The sequence below is a fragment of the Equus caballus genome, chromosome X (genome assembly GCF_041296265.1).
Source record: "Equus caballus isolate H_3958 breed thoroughbred chromosome X, TB-T2T, whole genome shotgun sequence".
Lineage (NCBI taxonomy): Eukaryota > Metazoa > Chordata > Mammalia > Perissodactyla > Equidae > Equus > Equus caballus.
The window spans coordinates 126,529,524-126,537,452 of NC_091715.1; the positions used below are offsets into that span (position 1 = coordinate 126,529,524).

Sequence of the window (7,929 nt, forward strand, 5' to 3'; positions counted from 1 at the left end):
CATTTCTTTCTTTCTTTCTTTCTTTCTTTCTTTCTTTCTTTCTTTCTTTCTTTCTTTCTTTCTTTCTTTCTTTCTTTCTTTTTCTTTCTTTCTTTCTTTCTTTCTTTCTTTCTCTCTCTCTCTCCTTTTTCTTTCTTTCTTTTTCTTCCTTTCTTCCTTCCTTCCTATCCTCCCTCCCTCCCTCCCTCGCTCTCTCTCTCTTTCTTTCTTTCTTTCTTTCTTTCTTTCTTTTCTTCCTCCCTCCCTCCCTCCCTGCCTTCCTTTCTTCCTTTCTCTTTCTTTTTTGGCTAATTGCTCTAGCTAAGACTTCCAGTACTATGTTGAATAGAAGTATTGAGAGTGGGCTTCCTTACATTGTTCCTGGTCTTAGAGGAAATAAGCTTTTAGCTTTTCACCATTGAGAATGATGTTAGCTGTGGGCCTTTATTATGTTGAGGTACATTCCTTCTGTACCTAAATTGTTGATAGTTTTTTTTTTTTTGTCATGAAGGGTGTTGAAATTTGTCAAATTCTTTTTCTGCATCTGTTGACATAGTCATGTGATTTTCACCCTTCATTCTGTTAATGTAGTGTATCACATTGATTGATTTGTGGATGTTGAATCACGCTTGCATCCCAGGAACAAATTCAACTTAATCATGATATATAATCCTTTTAATGCACTGTTGAATTTTGTTTGCTAGTATTCCAATGAGGATTTTTGGATTTATGATCATTAAGGATATTGGTCTGAAATTTTGCATTCTTGTAGTGTCTCCATCTAGCTTTGGTATCAGGGTAATGATGGCTTTGTAAAATGAATTTGGAAATATTCCCTCCTCTTCAATTTTTTGGAAAAGTTTGAGAAGGACTGATTAATTCTTCTTTAAATGTTTGTTAGAATTGACCAATGAAATCATCTGGTCCTGAACTTTTCTTTGTTGATAGGTTTTTGATTACTGATTTAATCTCCCTACTTTTTGTGTTATTGATCTCTTCAAATTTTCTATTTCTTCATGATTCAGGCTGAGTAGGTTGCATGTTTCTAGGAATTTATCTATTTCTTCTACGTTGTCCAATTTGTAGGCATTAATTGTTCATAGTAATCTCTTATAATCCTTTGTATTTCTGTGGTATCAGTTGTATTGTCTCTTCTTTCATTTATTTGAGTTTTCTCTCTCTTTCTTTTAGTTTAGCTAAAGGTTTGACAATTTTGTTTATCTTCTGAAGAAGACAACTCTTAGTTTCATTGGTCTTTTTTATTGTTTTCCTAATCTCTGTTTCATTTGCTTTTGCTCTATAATTATTATTTCTTTCCTTATGCTAACTTTAGGCTTAGTTGTTCTTTTTCTAGTTCCTTGAGGTATAAAGTTAGGTTATTTATTTGGGAGATTTTTCTTTTTGTTAATATAGGCATTTATTACTATAAACTTCCCTCTTAGAACTGCTTTTACTCTATCCCATAAGTTTTGGTATGTTGTGTTTCCATTTTAATTTGTCTTATGATATTTTTTTAATTTCCTTTTTTGTTTCTTCTTTGACCTATTTGTTTTCCTGGAGTGTTGCTTAATTTCCACATATTTACAAATCTAATAATTTTTATTGGAAAAAATGAATCTATTCCACTTGAATAATTATGGGAGACAAACATGTGACTACTTCTCCCCTTAATTAACAAATTTTAATTTAAAATACACTTTAATAATCAACATAAAAATCAGTTACATTTCTACACACTAACAACTAAAGAGCAGAAAGACAAATCAAGAATACAATCCCATTTACAATTTCAACAAAAAGAATAAAATACCTAGGAATAAATTTAACCAAGAAGGTGAATAATCTGTACACTGAACACTATAAGACATTGTTGAAAGAAATCGAAGAAGACATAGCCAAATGGAAAGATATTGCATGCTCATGGATTAGAAGAATTAAAATAATTAAAATGTCCATACTACCTAAAGCAATCTACAAATCCAATGCAATCCCTATCAAAGCCCCAAGGACATTTTTCATGGAAATAGAACAAATAACCCTAAAATTTACATGGAATAAGAGAAGACCCCAAATAGCTGAAGAAATTTTCAGAAAAAAGAGTAAAGCTGGAGGCATCACACTCCCTGATTTCAAAGTATACTACAAAGCTTTTGTAATCAAAGCAACATGCTGCTGGAAGAAAAACAGACCCACAGATCAATGAAATAGAATTGAGAGCCCAGAAATAAAACCACACATTCATGGACAGCTAATTTTTGACAAAGGCACAAGGAACATATGATGGAGAAAGGAAAGTCTCTTCAACAAATGGTATTGTGAAAACTGGACACCTACATGCAAAAGAATGATAGTAGACCACTATCTTACACCGTACACAAAAATTAATCCAAATTGGATTAAAGACTTGAATGTAAAATCTGAAACCATAAAACTCCTAAAAGAAAACATAGGCAGCATGCTTTTTGACATTAGTCTTAGCAGTTTCTTCTTGGAAATGTCTCCTCAGGCAAGGGAAACAAAATAAAAAATAAACAAACTGGACTACATCAAACTAAAAGTCTTCTGCACAGCAAAGGAAACCATCAATGAAACGAAAAGACAACCTAACAATTGGGAGAAGATATTTGCAAATCATATATCCAGCAAGGAGTTGAAATCCAAAACATATAAAGAACTCATAGAATTCAACAACAACAAAGCAACCCAATCAAAAAGTGGGCAGAGGATATGAACAGACATTTTTACAAAGAAGATATACAGATGGCCAACAGGCACATGAAAAGATGTTCACCATCACTAATCATTAAGGAGATGCAAATCAAAACTACGATAAGATATTACCTCACATCCATTAGAATGGCTATTAATAAAAGGAAAAAAATAACAAGTGTTGGAGGGGATGTGGAGCAAAGGGTCCCTCACACACTGCTGGTGGGAAAGTAAATTGGTGCAGCCACTATGGAAAACAGTATAGAGGTACTTCAAAAAATTAAAAGTAGAACTAGCATATGATCCAGCTATTCCACTTTGGGTATTTATCCAAAGAACACAAAAACACTAATTTGAAAAGATATATGGACCCCTATGTTCACTGCAGCATTATTCACAATAGCCAAGACTTGGAAGCAACTTAAGTGTTCATTAAAAGATGAATGGATAAAGAAGATGTGGCATATATATATACAATGGAATACTACTCAGCCCTAAAAGAGATGGAATTTTATCACTTGCAACAACAAGGATAGACCTTGAGGGTCTTATGCTAAGCGAAATAGATCAGATGGAGAAAGACCAACACCATACAATTTCAGTCACACGCGGAAGATAAAACAACAACAAATGAACACGTAAACACAGAGAACAGATTAATGGTTACCAGAGGGAAGGAGGGTGGGGAGAGGGTGAAAGGGGCACATGTTTATCGTGACAGATGGCAACTAGACTTTTGGTGGTGAACGAGATGTAGTCTATACAGAAGTCAAGATATAATGATGTACACCTGAAATGTATATAATGTTATAAGCCAATGTGATTTCAATTAGAAATATATATATATATATATGTATGTATATATAAAAACATAGATAGATCTATGAACACTGGCTTGGAAAGAGGCCCAAAATATATTTTAAAAGAAACTTTCAGAGCAGTATATATAGCATGATTTCTTTAAATTACACAGATATAATGATATATTTTAACGAAACTTTAAAAAAATGTTTTTCAAACCATCAAAAAGATAAAATAAAATGAACTTGTTTAATATCTGTAGATTGGGGCTATAATGTTATATACCTCAAAGTGTAGTTGTGAAGATTGAATGAGTTTACAACTTTTAGAAGTTTTAGAACACTGTAAGCACATAAGAAGCCCTATTTAAGTGCCTGCCATAACAATAAAAAAATAAAATCTGAGAAGAAAAGACTAATAAACATTATCACAATCTCCTTCGATTTTGTACAGCTAGCATTCCCATTTAAGTGACTATATAAAAAGGGATTTTTGTGGTACAACATTCCTCTCGTTGGCTAGCTGTATAATACAGACAAATAACACATATCTCCGTATTTTACACACACGCTTTTACTTTCTAATTATAACGTGACCCAAAAGAAATTCATTCCTGGCTTGAGAATCAGTATCATTACCTCCAGCACTACCAATTCATTGCATATTCTTAGATAAATCATCCAGCATCTTATGCCTTCTGATACACACATCTCATCTCTAAAAGGGATATGAGCCTAGTTCACAAACATGCTTTAAATGTTCAAGGAAAGAGGTAAGCTAGCTAGTCCTTACCCTTGTCTTTATTCTTAACAATGATAACACCATATTACAAGATTGAGTCTGCTGTTGTTCTTGCTGCTGTTTTTCTTAATGTTCAAGTTTTATGAAACAAAACTCTCTGCTTAAGCTTAATAAAGAAGCCCCTTGAATTTGTTCATGTAAGTAACTCCAGTAACATCTCCAGAAGGTGTCATGGTTGGGGAATGATGTGTTCAGATTAACGGGGGAGAAGGGAAGATTCTTCTCCCTTTATGCAATAAAACTGCTCCCTGCTGATGCTGTCCCAGCAGAGTGGACTTCTCTTCACTGCAGGATGACATATGCACTAACTGATCTAAGCTCTCAGTTATGGATGTTTAGAAATACAACCCTTTACCAACCCTAAGCCAGCCATAGAGGTGTAGTGGGTAAGGTTTGGCACTCTCACTGCCATGGCCCTTTGTTTCCACACCACCTGTCTGTCGGTTGCGGCAGTTGAGTGTTGCTGTGATGCTGAAAGCTCTGCCACCGGTATTTCAAATATCAGCAGGGTCACCTGTGATGCACAGGCTTCAGCGGAGCTTCCAGACTAAAACAGACTAGGAAGAAGGACCTGGCCATCCACTTCCAAAAATATTGGCGATGAAAACCCAGTGAATTGCGGTGCGGCGTTGTCTGATATAGCGCTGGAAGGTGAGAGGATGGCACAAAAAGACTGGGGAGGGTTCCGCTCTGCTGTGCACAGGATCACTAGGAGTCGGAATTGACTCCACCACGCTACCAACAAATCAACTCTGAGACTTCACTCTTATAGCCAGACCGTCTACCCTGGGTGACAGCTCACTTAGAAAGAGGTTCGTGAAGACCCGATTCCAGTCTGTCTTAGGTGGCTCTGGCTGAGTAGAATAAGCCTGAGGAGAGGTAAAAGGGGAGGGAGCACTGAATCTTTCTCTCTAATCATTCTCTCTAGCATCCCATATTCCATAGGAGAATGTAATTTTGTTTCTGTGGACTATTCTGAGAAAATTATTCAAGCATCCTCAAGTATTTACAGGGGCAAGGCCGACCTGTTATTACTGTCCTGAGGTGTGACGCCAAAGGCCTTTATGATAATAGCAAGGTGCTGTCAAATTCTGCCAATCATAGAGGGCTTGGGTAGCTCACTTCTCTCCCAGTCTCGTTTTCTTTATCAGGAATGGTGTCACCTGCTCTTTGGATTATTATTCTTTTTAAAACTTGCTGTGGCACAAGTGATCATTCTTCCTTTTGTGCCCTCGCTGTACATTGGACACAACTCAATCTCTTTACTTTCCACTCTTTCTGCCAATGCACTGTTACATCATTGCCTCCCCCGCTAGGCTGTGAACTCTTTCAGAGCAGGCACTATGTCTTAGTTATATTTGTATCACTATCACCTTGAACGTAGTGAGTATTCAAAATGTTTGATGCATAAATGAATGAAGAAAAGAAGAAATGACAGAACAAAAAAACAGTGAAAATAGTTGGACCAGATATCTTTTGAGAGCCCCCTTCTACAGGCCAAATCAATACCTCCTCGTCCCAATTAAACTCAAATTTTGTATAGGTTCAAGAATAGATACAGAATGATTCAGAAGAACATAGGAAATTATAGGTGAGCGCATTAAATCTCTGATATTTCATGTGCTTCCTCTCCCAATTCTTCCCCCATCATTGTCTCCTTCATCCTATCACTGTTTATTCTAAAAAAAACCCCAAAAACCAAAAACTTTCCAGCTCCTTAAAGACAGTCCATGTATGGTGTAGTATATCCTTGGTAAATGCGGCGCGTTTTATACTAACCTACACCCTTTCCCCTGGATCCACAAAAACCAATAATGTGGCACAACTGCTAGATCAAGGCCACAGAATCCCTTCACTTTCAAAATCATTGATGGCTGCAATTAGCATATGTGAAATATTTCCGAACAACTTCAACCTCTTCCCCGTGGGTGGGAAGACTTAGGCAGCCCGCTTTGGATTGCAGGCCTCCTAGGCAGTGTAGGTTTCCCCAGATTTCACCTGAAACTACAACTTCTGCCAGTTGCTTGTAGGTTCTGGCTGCCCTGGTGACAATTAAGTGGAATCGTGAATATAACACTTTTTAAAACTTTACATTTTACATAAAGTCAGAGGAAAAAGCAACTTTAAAAAAATGGAGTGTACTTAAGTAGGTCATTTATCAAAATTTTTAAAATATACTTCTGGTATTATGTGACATTTAAAAGGTCCAAACACTCAGGTACCAATATAAGACCTCATAATGCAGGCAATTTTACTAAAAAGAGAGAAAGAGAGGGAGAAGTGTGGAGAAAGGGGGAAACATGGAAGTATAGAAAGACTGTTGGTTTCCCTTAATACTGTTTCTATAAAAGAATTCCTTTAATGGACCTAGAAAGGCAGATCAAGGAGGACAGTATGAGGAAAGGCAGTGGAATTTAAATCGATGGTTCATAACAATGTGTAATGAATGACTAAGGCTTAGATCAAAGCCCAAAAGGAAAAGAGCAGTCCAGCTTCGACTGTAAAAGTCAAAAGTCAAAACATACATTAAGGATGGCCCTCTCTGGCCAATACCATCCCTCTGCAGGGCTCTTTGTCTTTTAAGGAAACATATGCCACAGCAGCAAACTCTAATTACAAGCGGACATTCTTAAAGGTGTACTTGTGTGCTCCTTTACTGCATAATGGTCCAAACACTGAACCTCTTGACTGTGTCCTTGTGTAATGTAATGGAAAAACCCAAAGCTGGCAGCCTTGGGTTTGTAGCTTCCAAGAACCCTAACCAAGGTCAGTTTCCAGATGCTTGCTCTTTCAAGACAAAGCATTATGAGGAGAGGCATCAGGTTTTCTTCACAGAGTATGAAAATTTGATGACCCTCTGTAAAGGCCCTGAAAGTTCCTCTCCTTCTTTTCGTTCCAGTCTGGTTGTGTTGTGTGCAGTGTGCACGTGGGCAGCATGCCCTGCCACCAAAAATTGGCAGCATTACAATGGCAAAGAAGAAAGATACCACTCCTAAGTACACTCCTTAAGTATACAGCTTAACACTCCTGAGTATAATTTTTTCCGTTATGTATTCCTTAGCATACTTCTATTGCTGGATCCTTGCTTAAAGTCCTTTTTAACACCATGGCCACCCAAAAGTAAAAGGATGTTGAATTACAAATTACATTTGTTTCTCAGTCCTGAACTGAGTTCCTATCAGCACAGTACAATCTGCATGCAACCAGATTCTTTATATCTGGAAGATTTGGAATAACTTACTTAACTTTTGAGATTCCTCAATCCAATCAACAGGGGCACTTCTCTTCATTAAGGTGTTTCCTCCGTCATCAGGACATTCAATTCATTCTTCATTTTGATCATAATGTCTACTAAGGGGACTGAAGAGCCTAAGTGTTATTTAAGTAGGCAGAGCCTATGCTTTTCAAAATAAGTGACTCCTGCTTAGTGGTTAAAGGCTTTGTTTTACAGTAGGTGTGGTCATTGAAAGTAAAATTACGCTTAAATTCCCAGGGAATGGGCTGGTCCTCTACCCTCTAATGACCACTGCTTGTCTAAAAAGCAACAAGACTACTTTGTTTCAACAAAACTCTCAGCATTTAAAATATCCAAGTAACTTTTGTCTTTCAAAAGTAGCCTCTTCAATGCCAGAACTTCAC

At 36.8% G+C, this 7,929-nt stretch overlaps 1 protein-coding gene across 5 annotated transcripts in view; it reads right to left on the minus strand.

The window, feature by feature from the left end:
- Positions 1–7,719, minus strand: part of MBNL3 (muscleblind like splicing regulator 3) — a 169,307-nt gene extending 161,588 nt beyond the window's left edge. For 2 of the 5 annotated variants that reach the window (XM_070257946.1, XM_070257940.1), the window contains exon 1: positions 7,532–7,668. The gene's annotated coding sequence lies outside the window, so the exon portion shown is untranslated. Of the gene's footprint in view, positions 1–7,531 lie in introns of all 5 variants that reach the window. The other 3 variants (XM_070257927.1, XM_070257935.1, XM_070257930.1) reach the window with 3 other exon arrangements.
- Positions 7,720–7,929: the final 210 nt, after the last annotated feature.